This window comes from Amblyomma maculatum, chromosome 2 (assembly GCF_055883805.1).
Source record: "Amblyomma maculatum isolate TAMU_Amacu chromosome 2, ASM5588380v1, whole genome shotgun sequence".
Classification (NCBI taxonomy): Eukaryota; Metazoa; Arthropoda; class Arachnida; order Ixodida; family Ixodidae; genus Amblyomma; species Amblyomma maculatum.
In genome coordinates this window covers 61,655,528-61,674,840 of record NC_139345.1, presented here as the reverse complement: position 1 = coordinate 61,674,840, position 19,313 = coordinate 61,655,528, and the positions used below count along the sequence as shown (strand labels likewise).

At 45.6% G+C, this 19,313-nt stretch overlaps 1 pseudogene; it reads right to left on the bottom strand.

The window, feature by feature from the left end:
* Positions 1-16,081: 16,081 nt before the first annotated feature.
* Positions 16,082-16,650, bottom strand: LOC146198793 (uncharacterized; annotated as a pseudogene).
* Between the last annotated feature and the right edge of the window lie 2,663 nt (positions 16,651-19,313).

Below are 19,313 nucleotides of genomic sequence, written 5' to 3'. Positions count from 1 at the left end.
AGCCCTGCGAAATAGAAAAATAGTAAAGATAAGGGTGAGCCCGTTGGCTACAGCAGTCGAATGAGAGGAGGCAAGACGACAAAGGTAATATCAGCCTCGGGCAACCACCGGTCTTAAATGCGAAGAAAATCAAATAGTCTCTATGATAGAGGTGACGAATTTTATGCCATGCTATGTATTACAGTTCCCAAATAAAAAAAAAATATAATTTATGAAGAAAATAATAAATAAAGCCGCGCTTAAGTAAGACCCCAGATTGAATCTCCCGCGGCATATGTTTAGAAACCGAGCTTTATTACTTACTCTTAAGAAATACCCGGCTGCGCAATATTTTGCCAAACCAAACTCTCTTCAGCTTTGATCTATATGACAAATATTGGTTTTTACTAACGGGCAAACCTCAACTGGCCGCGAGGCTGCGTGAAAGGGTATCACACCTGACATCCGCATGCGACCCCAAACTGACAGCCAGGTTAGATCGCGTGCTATTTTCCCCATATACACCCTCACAATGTTACCTACTAATCCATGTTTGCCCTGCTCTTAGACCAGGAAAATAAAACGGTGTGAGTGCGCGTGTGTGCGGGTGTGTGTGAGAGAGAGAGAAAGAGAGACAGAGAGAGATGTGGAGAAGTGAAGAGATCGAAAATCATAAGCTCTGGACACAGCGGAGTAGCAAAATCTCATAGAAAGTGAAATAAAAGATGGCTTAGGGTAAGGACAAACAAGTAATCAATGAAAAGAATGGTAAGTTCAGAACAGGCAAAGGAGCTGAGGCCGGCTTCTTCGCGGTGAGCAAACCATTGGTGGCAGGATTATAAATATCGCAATGGCATGCGCTTCAAGCGTGGGTAAGTGGTAGTCTTCAACGGGAATCATTACCGTTCAGGGTAGACAGCTGGAGACTATCACCACCCTAACTAGGTAAAGCGATGCTGCAAGCAACTTACAGCCACTGAGATGCAGATCCTTCCACGAAATGAGAGAAGGCACCCGAACGTAGCGGCGCTGCTCAGTGGCCTTCGCCCCTTGGGTGGTTCGCAAGGCTTAAATCAGGGTAGACAAGGACACCGGCTGCGTGCTTCTGTGAGAATTCCAATGGCCGTGCACTCATGAGATGTCGATGGTGACGACGCCTCTTAACAGTTAGTTGTGAAAAGAAAGAAGTGTTACGATAACGAATATAAAATCAAGGCCAGGAGAACAACTTACCGCTGTGTTCCAATGACCACTGCTCTTGCTCTGTCGTTGCTGAAGTTGCCACGACATCCTCGCAATAGCAATGATATGATTTTGATGACGATGAAGAAGGCTACAAATACGCGCACGAGCTTACGTTGTATACAGCCGACATTGTATCACATCCAGAGGCGATAAAAAGAAAGAAGGTAAAGTAAAAAGAACAGAAACTGGGAGAAAAATATTTTAACATATTGCCTGGTCAGGTGGCATAACATAGGACGACTCTCGCGCTTTATGACCCAATAGCCTGAGATACGCGCATAAGAAAAGAAGACACGGTTCTTTATTACTGGCAGACATTATAATTGCGAACATTTGGAACACGTGGAGAGTGAATTGTTCGCATCGGTAACCTTGTCCGACGTTCAGCTTATAGGTTATGAAGAAGGTGTCAAGTGCAAAATATTTGTCCCATTTCAGCCACAGCTCTTCAGTCTTGATGGTCTCAGAAGAAACAAGTCCGAAACATGTTTAAACGGGGTATCCGTTCCAACTATAAGACAAGAAATAATTTGTCTTAAAACACACGACTAGCAGTGTTAATGACAGTCACGTAGGTGCCATACTAGACAGGAAGCGAGGGGCAGACAGGTTAACCAGGTTGGTCTTCAAATTGGCCACTCTGGACTGAACGAAAGGTATGCGGGATGAAAACGATTTAAATACAAGTATGGAGATTTTAGGCAGCTAAACTATTACGTACGCATTGAGGGCCATAGATCGCTGTGGTCATGTTCTGACAATCTTACCCGTTGTCAAAATGTGAGGGTCACGTCGGTCCAGACTACGTCACAGTGTTAGGTTTTAGGTGGTAAGAAATGGCGCTCACACAGTTGGTCGATTGTCACAGTGCACCCACACATGTCACAAATAGCACTGTCGGCAATAAAAATGAGAAATGGGATTTGCTTTGTAAATCGACTACAGAGCCATAGACGCCACAGCAACGCAGACTCATTTTGCGGTAGTTTAGGTGGAAAACAAAGGCACAGTCTATTACCCAAAGCATTTTCGGTGACGGCTGAGGAACTCGCTCTTGTTCTACGTAGAAAGATTGAGCTACAGGCCAGCCTTCGGATGTCACCCGCTACGTCATACATCGGTAAGGAAATAGACGCTAGAAGCCCGTCTTTACGGTCATATAGAACAGCTTCGTGTGCAGTGGTCTCCTGTGATGGCACAGTGCGCTAGCAATAGATGGTCATACGAACCGCGGAGAAGTTTAACTTGCAGGCCTTGAAGGCTGCTTTTGAATGAGTAAAAATTGAACATTTCTTAGTTTTCATGAGTGCTGTGGTCTGTAAACTTCCGCACCCGTCAAGCAAGTATGGCAGGTTGCAGATAGAGATAGAGAACCCTGATAGAGATTTGAATTGCCAGAATTACCATAGACCCCGGATCACCGGCATTCGTTAACAAAGCCGTCTATGTAGATATGCGTGTGGTTACAGTCGATTAAAGGGAGATGTTGTAATGTGACCTTTCTGACAGGCGGAGGAGGACTAAACATTTATTGGCGCAAGGGTGTTCGGGGCCCCCTGGCCCCCTGGGTCCCCGCACGGCTCCACCGCACTCAAACGTTCATGTTCAAACTGTTCATGATGCTACCAGGTTGGCGAACTGCAATCTTTTGCTTCACCGGGTCCTTGGAGCGTAGTGTGATCTCTCACTCTCCCCAAGTCCGCCGGGGGGGAAGGAGATGCCGGGCAGGTTAGTAGGAAATTGGTCAGTGTCGCTTTAGGGGCTTGGCATAGGGAGCAGGTTGGCGGGATTGATTGATAGTGATATAATAGAGAGGGAGTGGGGAAAGCCCTCGTTTTCAATCGTCGCCAGAGATGCTGTTCCATGGTGGTAAAGGAGTGTGGTGGTGGGTATCGTTGCCGTTCTGAGCGGAAGCATGTGCGCACAGCGCAGGCATGCATGCACTCCTTCAAAAAATCGCCTCCCCCTCCCCTCCACTGAGTACCGCCTGTGTCTGGATTCTTGACTCGTGGGCTAAGGCTTCGGCGGCCTCGTTGCCGGTATTTCCCGAGGATCGCTTCACACACTAGCTTTTTCGTAACGCCAGTTACAAAATGTGCACTCGAAGTCGACGTAGCCTCCATTATAATGGGGATGATCTTGAGGCTGGAATAGTAGGCCGTTTATAATTATCGGAAAAGCTCAAAGAATATGGCTAGAAGTCGGCCTCAAGTGCCGAAAATACCTCTCATGGTGTCAGCAGCACTTTATGAGGTAAATGAACGTTTCCGGCTGGTAACGATCCTGACTGCCGTGTGGGCCAATTTTGCCAATCCAAAAGATGTACGGAGAGCTTGCACCTGGACCGCAATGAGAAGCCAGTTTTTTTGTTTTCTTTTTTTTGCTATATAACTAAACTTAGTACGGTGACGTTGCCTTAAGCGAGCCCTAAACTAGCAGTTGTTTGGGTAATACTGTGTGTGTTCTTAGCGGCGATCAGAGTCAGCTTTCCGAATATGCTAAAAGAATATTAGTCGGGTTCAAATACGAATACAGGATTTCAATCCAAATTACGCATTCTTTTTTTTTTCGGCTGTCCAGTGTCCTGCGGTCAGAAAAATTTGCTTCGGATCGCCAACTGGGCCTCGCCATAAGGCTCACTATTCCATTGGTATATAAACATCGCGTGTTGCGATCATTTAAAATATATTGGGTTACGTATTGTCTTTTATGCACATGCCGGCGCTCAGCTCATTTAGGGAAGAGTTCGCCAGACTTGCTTTCGGCGGTTAGTGACTTACAGTGTTCCGGAAAAGGAAACCGGTATTGCCCCACAGGTGCAAACCTGTTATGATTGTCACTATTTCAGAGCTGTACTGACGTGCTTAGGATTGCCAGAATTTAGAACCACCAGAAGAAAGGAGCGGTTTTGCTTTTGAGATGTGTGCGTGCAAGGTGTTTCAGATCAACCCGTGACAAATATTTGTAGATATACATTGTAAAATAAACTGATGTTTTGATTAGTAATATAACATCATTATTGGCAGATGCCACAAAATTTCATTCGTATCCTTATTTATTAACTGTTATAGGCATGCCCTTGCTTACAAATAGATAAACTATACATGACCATTACTACCAGCCATAACAGTCACAATAGCCATAACAGCCATAGCAGCCATAGCATCTTTGGAATTTGGAAAACGCGATTAAACTCACTTCTGTGCCGAAAACAATATCAGCTTTTCTCGTACAAGTATAATAATGCATCCGGGCTCCGCGCAGAGTGACGCCCATCAGTGAACGTCACTACTGGCGGCGCATGCTCCACGGGACCTTTTCGTGCCGCCCTCTGCCCGAGCAATGAGGAATAGTAACCAGCGCAACGTCGTTACACCCAGTAGCGTGAGCAAGCCAAAGAAGCCTACTTGGAACGTGTGCCGTGCAATTAGGCGATTTGGTGGATGCCTCTGTGAGCTCACAGACTGCGCCGGGTTTCCGAGGTGTGCGAAGAATGGCGAAAGCTCATTAATTCACAGCGCCAAGCGTGCTGAGCCCGTGTAGTCATCACAGAGCCACGGCACCAGCGTTTCGAGATTCTAAAGTCTGACATCGCTATTACTGATAGTCAGCTGCAAACCTCTAAATACTATCAGATGTGCATCGTAATAGCTAAAATGTTAAGTGTTAGATCAAAGCTGACCAGCTCACTCGTTAACACGACTCCTTGTTTTCTGAGGTCCGCCATCACTGATATTACCCTGCCTAAACAGACGCTTGTATTTTTCTAAAAGGCGCATTTTAAAACTTAGTCGGGTGTCCTTTTGGAGGGGACACATGTGCAAAAAGCAAGCGCGATTAGGTGGGGCGCGCCGTTGCGAACGTCGTCGCAACTCTTCTCCTGCGTCCAACAGGGTACATGTCAATGGTGGACCGCGCGAGCCAAACGCACCAGCGGACGGCAACAGCCAGTGCGAGCGCGAAAAACATCCTAGTCATGGTGACATATAGGAAGGCGGTTTGCGTGCCGTGAAAATGGTGATGATGAGCAGGTGACTCGGCCGCGCCACCCTGCCAGCGCTGAGAATCAAGGCTGCCTGCGCCATCCGCTGACGACGGAAAAATGCTTTAGTATTGTATCTTCCTGTAAATAACAAGCCATTTGTCACAGGAATATCAATAACGAGTAAGTATAGAAGGCCTTTCGCCAGTACTGAAGTACTGTTACGAGGGATCATTTCGACACAAGCGAGTGCTTTGCACAGCTACTTAGCTGCTGCTGCCCGGTGCGGCCACCTGGCATCTGCTAGCTCCGCTTCTGAAAGAATCATGTCAATCGAGCTTATCCTCATTATATTATTAAATGGGCTTCCCTGCATAGCGGTGATGAAGTTATATTTCTTATTAAAGTGTTGGCTCGTCCCGAAGTGCCATCCGCTGCCGCTTTGATGCGAAATCGCCTCGTCTTAGGGACAACAGGGCAGGCAGTGAGCTCAGTTGGCCGCCTGGCGAACCCGCGGCTAACGCTGTTGCCATAAGCACTGCACCTCGGCAGACATGCTGTTTGTACAGGTATACATCAAGCGGCCCTTATGATGACGTTACTGTTTAGTGTCTGTTGGTACAAACGTAAGATATAAATCAAGCCAAGAAGCGCTCTGAGCGCTTCTTGGCTTGATTTATATCTTACGTTTGTATGTGCACATACTGAAGCGCACTGATGAGGACTGTCGGCGGAGCTTTAGGGAATCCGCAGAGCGGGGCTTTCTACTCCGTGTCTCCCCGCTGGTCCTGTGGCGGCCGTTCGCAAGCGACAATAGGCGCAGCACGCCGGTCAAGCTTTCGCACATGTGTCTCCTGCTTGAACCACCTAGCTAGCATATATAAACGGCTGTGAAGCCGCGTAGGCGAGGATGCAGAGTTCGCGTGCAAAAATGCTCTCTGGACAGGGATGCCCTGTCTGCTGCGTGACCAACGAGTGTGAGCAAGAGTGAAAGAAAAATTAGTTGTGGCTTAGCTCTGGCTTACCCGAGTTGAATTGCGATAGCAACGGCGGAAGCTTCTTTTGCTTGCTACATTATTCCCCTATCATGCTCTATCAGTGCAAGGTGCTCCATTATTGGGGACACTTAAGCTCATCCTTTAATGGTGTGGCGCGAGAGTGTAAGCTACCAGCCCAGATATAAAGTCACGCTTCAACCAAGCCGTAAGGACGTGCCTGCGTGTCGTAGGCGCAACGAGAATGCAAACGGTTCTGGCAGGCTGATTCTGATATCACTCTCCCATATGAAAGGAGCGACCAGAGTTTCAAGCTCCTACCCGTGGCATAGGGGTAACGTGAATTCGAATGTCATGGCAGGCTGATCTTGTTTGTATGAGGAGACCGTAGCTACGCCTCTTCACGGCGTAGCTGCCTCTTCACGGCGTAGGTGCGGCCACCCGAAGTCTCGCTTTGGCTGTCGTAGTATTGCCTTCGCAATAAAAAGGAGCAATATCAAGTGAGGATATCATCATTTTCTTATAAGCACATAGTGCTTCAATGCCTTCACCACCAGTACACTTTTTTTGTGCAGCTTAAGCCCACGAGTGAGTTTTTGAACATGCAGCGTGAAAAAGCTATTTGTTGAAGAAATGAGTCGTTTAGTTTCACAGGTCGCATCACTGAGGAGCTTAATGATGACCGACACGAGTGCGCCAAATGTTTTTGGGAAAAGCCACGCCGTCTTCGTGGTCTCCAAAGCCAGACGAAATCGACCGAAACCTAGGTGGCATACCGACGATGTCCGCTGTTAAGTGCCTTGAAGCACTTTTGCGAAGCTATTGTACGCAGGCGGGTGACATGGCGGCCTTTAGCAAGGCACATATACTACATGCAGGGGTTGTTACTGAATGAAAATGCAAAGTTGGTGTCCATAGCGTAGCGAGGTTTACGGACACACAGGAGGAAGTGCCCTTTGTCTATAACAGTGTAACTACATCGCAAGAGCGGCCGAGGCAGGCTGTGTTCTGTGGCCGTATTCTATATTTAACAGTATTGTAGACTTTTCCATAGGTGCATAAGTATTAAAACTGATGTCCTAAGTAGCTGGACTTTTGACTGGTGTTGTTTGCAGGTGCCTCTTTCTCTCTCAAGCTTAAGCCTCTCGCTAGCATCATAACTCTTCTCTGTTCTTCGCTGAACGTCATTTCAAGTAGGAATAACCAACTAGTTCCTTCAAGGCAATGAACGTTTCACTCGCGAAGTAAAAAAAAAAAGAAAGCCTTGTGGCAACAATGATGTTCTCACTCAATGGGCGGCGCCTTGACTAATAGATTTGAACCTTTACCTGTCAACCCCCGTTGTGGCGGTGCAGGGGTTAGGGCGCCCGGCAACTATGTTCAAGGATGCGCGATCAAATCCCGGGCGCGGCGGCCGCTTTTAAATGTGGCGAAAAGCAATGCGCCCATGTGCTGTGCTATATCAGTGCACGGTAAAGAAACCCAAGTCGTCAAAATTTCCGAGGCCATCCACTACTGCGTTTCACACAGCCTGAGTAGCTATGGGATGTTAAACCCTTATGTTAAACCGTTATGGATGTTAAACACCGTAAACCAAACCAAGTCAATCATGTTTTATAGATATCCACTCTAACGTTGCATTGAAACTTCTTCCTATCATGTCCTAAATTTGACGGTTATTTTGTTTGTCAAAGAATGCAAGAGCCAGCCGCACTACTTTGCTATTAGATTTATTTTTCATATGAGGTCAGGTTTTGCAAGTTTGTGCTTGATTTAACCTCTCATCCCTCCTGCTGTCTTCAGTATCTGTTGGCGCAATAGCTTTTGTCTTTACCATGATGCCACTTCTGCGTCGCCCGACGCGCTGCAATTGAAAAAGTGCTCATGCAGACGACGCGCATTTCTAGCAAAGTGTTTGATAAAGCGTCACCGCATGTGACGTGACGCACCAGGTTTTCATGTGTTCTCAGCTGTTTGTGTTTTCGGGCTCAAAACAGACGCTTCAAAATCCTTGAAACAGAAAGTAACATGAGGCTCAATCACATTGCTGTCACCACAAAAAAAGTGTTTGTGAAAGGTATGTATCGAAAGCCAAGTCCTGTTTTCGACATCAGTGATATCTTGCGTATCAATAACATGCGTTGCTATTCCTAATGAAAAATTGGACCTGAAATGAACAAAACTGAGAAACCTGGACAGTACATTTGTTTTGAAACATTACCAAATTACATTTTTCGTTGGCAGTGAATGGGCTGTTCCGGCGATTCTCTCAATACCTCAAGAGCTCAAATTTTCCTAAATAAAGCAAGAGCCGGCTGTGCCGTAATAAATGGCAGAGTCGCGTTATGGAATTGGCAGCGGCTAGGGTGCCTCGATGCGCACGTCCCCCTCCGCCGCTCCGTGGAGGGTGAGAACATCCTTTGAAAGGGTCGGTGCCGTCTGCGCGAGGGCACGCGCCATGTTTGTTCCACTCCGCGTTTCGCCGGCGTCAGTTACATGTGCGTCGCCTTGTTTCCCGTTGATACATGCGGGGGTTGTGCACGAGGGCACGCATGACTCCCAAAATGGCTGAACGATGTTTGCATTTTTTAGAGATCCAAAGAGAAGGCCCACGTGGGCTATAAATGTGAAACGAGACAAGTAACATCTGACCAAAAATTCATGCCTATGCAGTGTGAATACAATATTGCTAGTTTCATTTCCTTGCTCTTTCCCTCATAGTTACATGAACAGCTTTAAATTAATACCCAACGTGTCTTAAAAGAACGTTTGCAATTTTGAAGGGATATGTTTACATTCAGCGTATGATATTTGGTACAATCGTTTATGCCAGCATACATCGCGGAATCATGTACTGTATTTAAAATGCTTAGCCAACCTACACTTCAGCATGCGCAACTGCGGACATGAATCACATACTTAGCGTAAAGAGAATAAGTCGCAAAGAATAAGGCACCTTCATCTGAACAGAACGCTGGAAATACAAACCTGCGTTGCAGTGGCGCCCAGACCTTTATGCTCTGTCCTTCTGCTGCTCGTAACATGTGCCTGAAGCTGCAGATGCCTCTGTTACTGATTAAAGAGATCGTCAATATGGAACTTTTAGCCGAGCTTTCGAATAAAATAAGTAAATGTTCCAAGGCTAGTTGACAGATTAGTCAGGTCTAAGTCAAAGGTAAGAAATGTGTACCTGTCGGTGCAATCAAGAGATGAATGTAAATAAAGCAAACTCTTAGAAGGTTTAAGACTGTAAATAATAACTACGCATTTAATAAAGATTAATCTTTAGTAAAAAAATTAATATGAAAAAAATTATTCAACAATATTATTATTAATTTAGTATGGACGAGAACCGGCGTATTCAGCATGGTATGGCTGATGGACGCAAAAAATTAGACAGGCTTAAAGCAATGCAGACAAATTAACGCTTTCCGAAAATAAAAATCAAAATAAAGTTCCTCAAACAAGCGGTCTCTCATATGAGCTACGAAAAGTAGTTGTAAAGGTCTGTAAGGCTGTAATCTTACGCAGTTAAGCGCAATCGGAAGGCGTATACTTCACACTTTGTCACAAGCTGCCTCACCTATTATACAGCGGAAGATGCGGGAGCTTATGGCTGGAATATAGAGCGAAATTCACGGGACTCCGTCGCTCCTCTGGACAAGATTCGACAAGCCGATGGGGCAGTGACCGCCTGTCCTTGACGCGGCTGCTGCGTAGTCGGCCGAGGGTATAAAATAACCGACAGCAGAACGCCCTCACCAGTGCGTTTGGGAAGATTCAAACTTCCGGCCACTCCGCGGTGCTCCGAAAGCGTATTGTGTTCTTCGGGCCCGCGATCGGCGCATCGTCCTCTGCACCTGTACGGCCGCCGCTACCGAACAACACAGCCTTCGACGCCTCAGCAAACAAGAAGACGTGAGAATTTCATTCGCCACGGACTGTTGTTCAATCGAACATTATTTTCGCTTTGTTAACTTTTGACCTGACTTAGTAGTATTTTACGCTGTGTTCTTATGTAACTTTTGCTCATACTTATCATATCTGAAATACCTGCTTTATTATCTTTATAGTCTTCATATTTCTTTTATCACAGTGTTTTGTTCATTGTCGGGTTATTTTTTTTTCTCTTATCATTTATTTCTTCGTCTTTATCAATATCTTGTCGTGGCGTTGTATTCTCTTTCATTGTACTCTATTATTATCAGTGTAATTTTGGTCTGCTATTTATAAACCTTCAATTGTTTGTAAAAGAAAGTGACCTATTTGTACTTATTTCTCAATCACACACCGACACACGTGCTTCACGGGTTGACCGGCCTAACTTTTAAATGTGTTCACAACCCTCATAGGGGAACGACGGGTAATCGTAAAGGGGATCCCGCACCTCTTTTGACCGTAAAGGCGGGGGTTTGTGACACACTTCCTCTAAATAAAGGGCCGTTAAATATTTATTTTGCTCATACTGCCTTTTCACCGGCTTTGTATGTAAGGACGATATACACTGTCGACCTGCTAAGTCCGTTTGTAATTGCATCTTACTTCGGTACCAATTTCTTCCTATATTCGCCTCTAAAAGCCGCACTATGGAACATTATAAAAGTTAAACGCTTCAAAATTGCCCAATTGCGGCACAGCCTTGTGTGCATTAAATGAACTATCATAGCAGCCAATTTGTTTCTTTCTGCAGTGACTACTCGAATTATAATATCACTGTTTATTTTGCGTACAAATCCATTTTGAGGACAGCTGCTTATAAATAAACAAGAACGCATTGATAAACGAAAGCTGCCTAAAGTCCGAAACAGTCTGCTAACGATACTTTCATTGCCACGTAAGTTGCTGCATATTTTTCAATAGTGATGACTTTTGCGATGAATTTCAGTGCTATCAATTTCTTTGAATACTGGCAGTTTTGGACTGCGTGTAGTGCGCGTACTTCTTTATCAAGACAACGTCACAATCTTACAATCACCCCTTTCACCCAGCGTAATAATTGCTTTAAATATTCTTTTTTTCCGCGAACAGTAACGGAGTGGAATCAACTTACAAACGACGAAGTCCTACAGCTATCTGTAACATCATTCATCGGCAACCTCAGTGCATAATAATGTCCTCTGTCATGCATTCCCGGTTCCCATTTTTGAACTGAATTTAATATTGTGATCGTTCTGGTGCTCTTTCTTCATTTAATTTATTTCCTGTTGACCATGTTCACTGATGACTTGATAGTAGTGTATTTATATGCCCCAAACCTTAGTGTACTTTTTTTGTTGTGTTACGTCATTGAGCCTTTCATTTTTGCTGTTGTGTTTTGTTGCTTATTATTAATTTGTGGCCTTTGTACTTTTTTTTTCTTAATATTTGTACTTACCTATTTTCTGTATGCTCACCCTGCGAAAATCCCTTCCTGGGATTGCAGTATTAATAAATAAATAAATAAATAAATAAATAAATAAATAAATAAATAAATAAATAAATAAATAAATCCCAATTTTTTTTTACATACTTTCACGGAGCTGCAAACTTTTGATGATTTTCACTGGCTCCAGTAAGTTATAAATATGTATTTTTAATTTAGACTGCACTGTTAAATTGCCCTGCCGAAAATTTCCGAAGGAAAGAAGCATATATATGTTCTTCCATCTGCTCCGAACACAGTGTTTCCGCAAGGAGGATCACACGTTTTTGCAGAATTTAATGTGCCTTTCAGCGTCACATCTAGATATTTACTGAGTTTTCTGCTCTTTGTTGTAATGGAAAAGAAATATCCAGTTAATGCGACAAGAACGTTTTGCCAAAGTAAGCTCGAAAGCAAAGATATGAGTTTTATTGCGAGTCTCAGTGTCAACATTAAAGACTGCGGTGCCAGAGAATATATTTTTCTTTTTGTCGGTGAAGAAAGTGCTGTTTAAAGCCGCACCGCCACGGTGACTACTGGACCGAAGTACCCGGATTTGAACCGAAATGCGCTGGCAACATTTTCGAAGGCGAAACGCATAATGCGTTCGTCCGCTGTGCGGTGTCAGCGCATGTTAAATGTCTCCAGATGGTCGAAATTATTCCGACGCCCTCGATTTTAGAGAACTTCTGTCTCCCTTCCTCACTCATTCTCTACTACTTCCTTCACAGCGCAGCTGAGGTGTCCTGCGTTACCGCGCCCTTAATAACCACAGTTATCGTCTTTAAAACACCATAAAACGCTAACTTTACGTGAACCGATTTCGCACAATGTGTAATAAAATTTAATGTCGCGGAGACATGCTGAATACGACACTATATGAATGATTGGTCGTGTATTCCTGAAGAATAACTGCTCAAAAATAGGCCCGCAAGGAGGACTTCGAGTTTTTAAATGTATAAGATTTTATCGTTTGCGTCATCTGCTTTCTATTCATATTGATAGGCGGCTCTCCGTGAGCAATGCAGCTCACTTTCAATGCGCGCTCCTGAAGAGCAATGAGAAGAGTGGGTCCAAATCCTAAGCAAACGACGCGGTTGTCTCCACCCTAGGAGAAAGCGCGCGCATCGAGGCACCCTAGCGGCGGCTACGCAACGACGCAACCTACCCGCAGCAAGCATGTCACACCGAATTCGCAGTATTTCGTGAGGAAATGCGAGAGGCCCCTGACAGTGCGTGTCAAAAATCACCGCACGATGGGGTGATGTCTTATGCGGTCTGTATCTGAGACAGTTATTTCACGGTGGAGCTTTGCATGCGAAACATTCACAGTGGGCCATAGCTGGCCTTTTCCTACCTTTCTTGCCCTCGTACGGCGTCAAGCCAACATTTTTTGATTAAGTCATCCCTTTCTTGTCCATATTTGTTGATGTACAGTTTTACCCTGTTTGGTTCCTCAGAAGAGCCGCAGAGAAAAGCTTGATACCTGTGTGTACGCTTCTTTTTCCTGGGGAGGAGCTTGGCAGTAACGAAAATAGAGCTATGTTTGGAGCATATCAGGGCAGGATAGAACGGGAAGACAGCCATGAAACTAACCTTTTGCAGAGCATCGCAGAGCCGCCGCGCCTGAGCATGTTTATTTCGCTCGGGGTGTCGACGACTTTAAAGGAGTCGTTATTTTGAGGACTACGTACCAATTCATAAACTTCTCCTTGAGAAATGCCCGTGCCACAATTTCCTCTTAATTAAGCTTACATAGTTGAATTGATGATGGGGAAAAGCAAAATATATGAAAAAGGGCGTGTTCTCGGGCGACTGCGCATGATGCCGCCGCTGTATGTGATAAATAAGGAAACCATGGCACGCAAGCAGTCAGGCTCACTTTTACGCTGTAAAGGTCACACTTCAACACAGCCTCCGACAGAAAAGCATTTGCGTGCTGAAAGAGATGACGCCTTTACAAATAGCTCTACTTGCTTTCGCATTTAGCAGCTGTGCTGCCAACAAAGATTCAAAGTGTAACGCAAAGAACATCGCGAAGCTTTTCGGAATTAACCCTGATGCATGGAAGGTACGTTGTAACTCGAATAACATGGAGCTGGAGAGTATTAAGAAAGCACAGCTTCATCGAAAAAGCTGGCTTTCGCATTGGCATACGCAGAAATTACATATTTTCCTGAACCATTCAAGAGTGATTGTATTTTCTAGGTAAAATGCTTGTGTGTTTGTTTGTTTGAGGGGTTTAACGTCCCAAAGCGACTCAGGCTATGAGAGATGCCGTAGTGGAGGTCTCCAGAAATTTCGACTACCTGGAGTTCTTTAACGTGTAATGACGTCGCACAGCACACGGGCGCCTTGATGCGGAGGGGAGGGTAACAACGCTGGGGTCGGTGATGGGAGCTTGGCGGAGGCTTCTGCTTTTACTCGATAATGTGGAGCCTAAACGGCGGCACAGTGCCTTAATATGGTGTGCCCTTTTCATTCATACGTGAATGCTTTTAATGGTTTTCCGTTTCAGGTAATTGACCAGCTAAATCCGAGATACCATCTTATGTTCCACTCCAAAGGACATCTTCTTAAAGACTACAAATGTCTGTGTACCACCAAATCTAATACCGACTTACAAGACAAGTGGAAAAAAACGGTCAAATTTCACAGCTCTCCGAACAGCACAACAACGTAAGTTGCCATGAAAATTTAACAATGCTATACAAAGGTATATTGCCGAGAGTTTCCCCTGAGCGAAGCGCAGGCACATCGGAGATTTCAGCGCTTTGCAGCAAATATATCAATAAGGATGATAATTATTTTATAGTGCGCAACAGATGAATGCGTCGAATTATTTGTTTCTGCGTTAAATGCAACGTACTGATTTATTCCAGTACCCCTGGCTGGGCTTCAGCTTAGAGGGCGCCACTGTTAAGATCATAGGTGGCGACCCCAACATCTCCACAACGGAAATAAGATTGTAAGATGTCGACGATTCCGCAGCAGAATTTTTCCTCGCTCTGTTTCGACGACGAAGGACCTTGGACGCTGTGTTTTGTTTAGAACTGTAGCACGCACCTGGTCGAGGACGAACCCAGACCTGTTCATCGGACGGAAGTAACGGTAGATATCTGACGCAATGACATTGGTTGAAGTCCTTTGCAGTCCTTTTCTTGTAGGAGTCATATCTGAGGGCTATCTCCTCCCTTTCGGGCCAGCGTGAACGAAGCTTTTCATCCAGCTTTGGGACTCGAGTTCTCAGTTCCGTTCCCATTAGGAGCTAAGCCGGGGTGAAGCCACTCACACCTGGTGTATCCCTATAGCTGAGAAGGGCCAAGTGAGGACCTTTTGCCTTACGGAAGATGTCTTTCACTGTCCGGATCATTCGCTGTGCCTCTCCATTAGACTGGGTGTAAGGGGCCTACTGGTGATGTGGTCGAAACCATAAGATGCAGCGAATGCGGCAAATCCGCGTGAAGGGCAGACCGTTGTCTGACTTAACCTGTTGCGGTATCCCATGACGGGCGAACAGGATTTTGAGCACCTCAATGACCACTGGAGCTGTAGTATTTTTCAGTGTCACCATCTCCGGGAACCGGGAGTAGTAGTCCACTACCATCAAGAAGGTTTGAGAGTAGGGATGAAAGAGGTCTATGACCAGAACTTCCCAGGGACGACCAGGGAGGTTTGTAGGAAGGATTGGTTCCACTGAATTCCCTCAAGTAAGGGTACACCTTTCACAGCTAGTCACGAGGGAGGGTATCTCCGGGATAGGTATTCGTCGAGGAGCATTAAATGAGAGGGGCACAACATCTCGTTTCAGGCGAATGGCGTACTCATCTCTGAGCGTGCCGAGGCCACGGAACAGTTCAGTATGAAGCGTGGGCTCAGGAGTGTTGACAGTACCCAAATATTTAAAACTTCAAGAGCTTGGATGGCTGTTAGACCCAGTAAAGGTACTGAAAGTGTCTAAATAACGTAAAGACGCTGGGAGCTGGTCTTCCCTTGCCAAGATAGATGCGCCAAATACGAACCCCGTACACGCAGAGGTTGGCCACCAGGCCCTGTCAAAATAGCATCTACCTTGACGAGCTCAGCCGGGACTCCGGGGAAGTCACTTGGAATTGCGAAAACCTCGGCCTAAGGGTCTATTTTGAACTGATTGTGTAGTTGTCGGCTGTGACATCCACATACTTGGCTGTAGCTGGCTTCTCGAGAGCATGCAATTGGATAGCATTGAGTTTGGCCTGCCTTGACTTCCTGGAGCAGCAAACTTCAGCAAAATTGCTTTTCTTACCGCATGCAGTTGCAGTTAGACCTTTTTGCTGGTCACTCTGAGCGTGCATGATATGTGCGGCCGGAGAAGAAACAGACCGCAGTGTCACGACAGCGTTCCGACTTCGCGTTCGTTGAACGCGTTGTGGCGTCGACCGGCCGTTGCGAAACCTTTTGAGTTGCAGCATCAATGTTGACCCTGCATTGTGAGGTAGCCTATGCGAGTGAGCGTTCTTTGTCCGCGCTCTCGGACTGACGAGCTTGAGTCCAGGCTTCTTTGAGAGTTAGCTTCGGGGAGCAGTAAAGCTTTTCGGAAGGACGCGTGTTGAGCAATTCAACGACAAATCTGTCGCGGACCAAACGTTCTTCCACCGCCGGCGGCGGGTAGTTGCAACGTTTGTCAAACTTGAACAGTTCGACGAAAAATGCATCATCACTCTCACCAGGCTGTTGAACTGTGAAAGCGGGACGACTCATAGAGCTCATTATAGGGATGCACGAAGTGCTCGGAGAAGCGTTTGAAAACTGCGTCGTAGGAGGCTAACGCGGCAGCGTTGAGTGAAAAAAGTGTCTAGCAGCGAGCGAGCTTCCAGGCCCATACATTACAGAAGCGTACGTACCTGCAGATTTTACGGAGCGTTCCGTAGTCCGGAGACAGCGGCATAGTCCTCGAATGGAGACTTCCATGAAGACCAACTTGCAGGGTTTCAGAAGTCGAACGCGTCTGGCGGTTGCAGATTGCGGCTTAGCCACTGGGCCTGCTGGGCGCTTTCGTTCTGGAGCATTTTTTGTTTTAAGAGCTGCTTTAAGATAAGTTTTTCATGCTGCTGTCACGTCTGACACCATATTGTGTGGGCGTTCCAATGTTGTCATACCGGGAGGCCGAGAGAGATAGCCAGGCAACCACGCCGCTCCAGAACCAAACACGAACTGATTTATTTCAATACCCCTGGCTGGGCTTCAGCGTAGAGTACGCCACTATTAAGTTCCTATGGGGCGACCCCAACATATGGGAGCGTGAGTGAGTCCAAATGAGTCCCCTCAAGTGTTGTTTTGCTTACCTATACACAGCATACGATGCGAAGGTTCGTCTTCTTTTGATCGAATCAAGCAAGTGTCAAAAACAAACTTAGAGCATGAAACACAGCCGCCTACATGTCATTTCTGTGAAAAATTTGAGCTCTAAGGATTCTGCGATTTAGGTGGAAGAAGCATTCGCGGACGCGCGTGTAACTGCATAAAGCGGTGTATATATAAGCAACTAATGCGCATAAAAAAAACGGTAGGCATATGTACGCGTGTGAAGATACAGCTGGAAACGTTGTGATGTGAGACCGAAGGTAGAGTCTACGCCAGGGGCGGGAAATTTATATAGAAGCCCATTGGGGGTCCCCCATTTAAGACGCTAGGACCAATTCATTTCAAAGCGGCCGGAGGAAAGCCTATTGAAGAGTAGTAAAAGAGCTTCGTCTTTGAGCGCAATTCCTACCAGCACCGGGGAAAAAGAGTATTTCCCGATGCCGGCGGTTTAGACAACTCGCCCACTACCGTTCTGGTCGCGCCGCTTACGTTAACAGGGAGTCATTTTTGAAAAATATCAGTATTTTCAGTCCGCTACCAAACATCTATGCACAAAAGCTATCTGGTGGGCAAGGCGACAGCATCGTAAACCGTAACATTTTCATACAAGCGAAGTTAACTTTGTATCATTTCCGAGTGCGGCAATACACGCAACAGCACGGCAGCGTTAAGAAAGGGCTTCGTTGCCTGCTTCACAAATATCCGCTACTTGGACCAGGAACTTCAATAAGGGCTGTGACGCAGCGCTTCTGTACAAAGTGAAAAGCAGGACACCCAACAAGACGGTTGCAGCGAAATTACAGCTCAATATTGTCATAAAATAGCTTACCTATTTCATAAAACAATGTCTTAGCTGTTTATTCTATATCTCCTAGCGTTTCGCATTCGAATTTGTAGTTGCGTAATTTTTTTATAGGAGTGTTTGCACCCTATAGCCGGTGGATATGTTACATTCGCGCTAGACTGCTTTTTGATCCAGCCTTCACAATCATTTTAAATCCACCTTGGTGGCGATCACGGTCCACGGTCCGTCATATCGCATCCAAGGGCTTGCATTCGCATAAAGAAATGAACGGGCTCGTGTAATGGCAGGTGTCACGGTGCCGTTTGCGCTAAGCCATCAGTGGCGGCGAGGCTGAAACTGTCTGGACAATGCACGAAATAGCAAACTTGCCGATAAGCTGCAAGGTGAGGAATCCTACCTTCAGGAGTGATGTAGTGGACCTTTTCTGAGATATAAATTTGGCGTTTTTAAACTTAATCATTCTTTATTGCATGTGCCCTTTTTTAGAATTCAAGTGCATTGATATATCGCACGGTTTTAATATTTGTGCTCTAATGAGCAACCAGTATATTCCATAATGCATTTACAGCTACCATGGAGCATATACTGTAGGATCAACAAAAACGGACTTGTTTTATGTTTGGGATAACGCTCTTAACGCCACATACTACTTAAGGCAAGGTAAGTGATATGTGCGGAGCGCATTTAGTTCAAAACCACATATCTTCAGGTTCACAGCCGAGCAAAATTGTCTAATATTTGCACGTCCCGGTGTAGTGGTTTCAAACAAACAAAAAAACAAGAGTAAAATTGGCGGTCAAATCCGCGTCACGCCTATATTCTTCCACTGCAGGAATTCATGCGTGCTTCTACATGTTCTGTGGGCATAAATAAAAAGCACAGATTGTGATGTAACTCAGTTTTAATCATGCGTGTGCTCTGTGCATCCACGCAGAGCAGGAGTAGCTTCCTGTAATAAGTGAAGTAAGGCATATAATTCATGCAGGTTAGATTGAAGTGTCGTGCAGAGGTGTAATCAATACAAAAGTAACTTCTTGTAGTGGCTTATTATCAATAACCATAGCTTATGTGGTCTTAGCGACATGGTGGCATTTAACGAGTGGGATATGCAAAATGAAAAAAAAAAAATGGTCCGTCTAGCACGACGACCCGATTAGAAATAAAATTGCGGTGCACAGTGGCTGCTCCAGATGGCACTGCTGGTCAAGTAGGTGGCCCCAAATTGCTCAGTAGCAGCAATTTTTGGCGCCGGGATCGAAGCTTTCCCAGACTAGCAATCTTGTGCCCTCGCAGTGCCGTTATTGGAGGTATTAATTAAAACGTGTGCACAGTACTTCTTCATCCGACATTATGCTGAAGCAACACTTCAACACACTACAATGTCTGAAGATCTTCTGATAGTAACCGTGCCACCTCAAGTTGTCGACCTGCATTGGTGGACGGAACGGTGACGAGCAATAGGAGTTTAAAATGTAGCCGTAAAGGCACTCCTGCACTGAAGCCGTCAATGCGTATTCGATCTCAAGAATTCCTCGTGGGAAGCGAGCAGGTAACTTCGTAGCT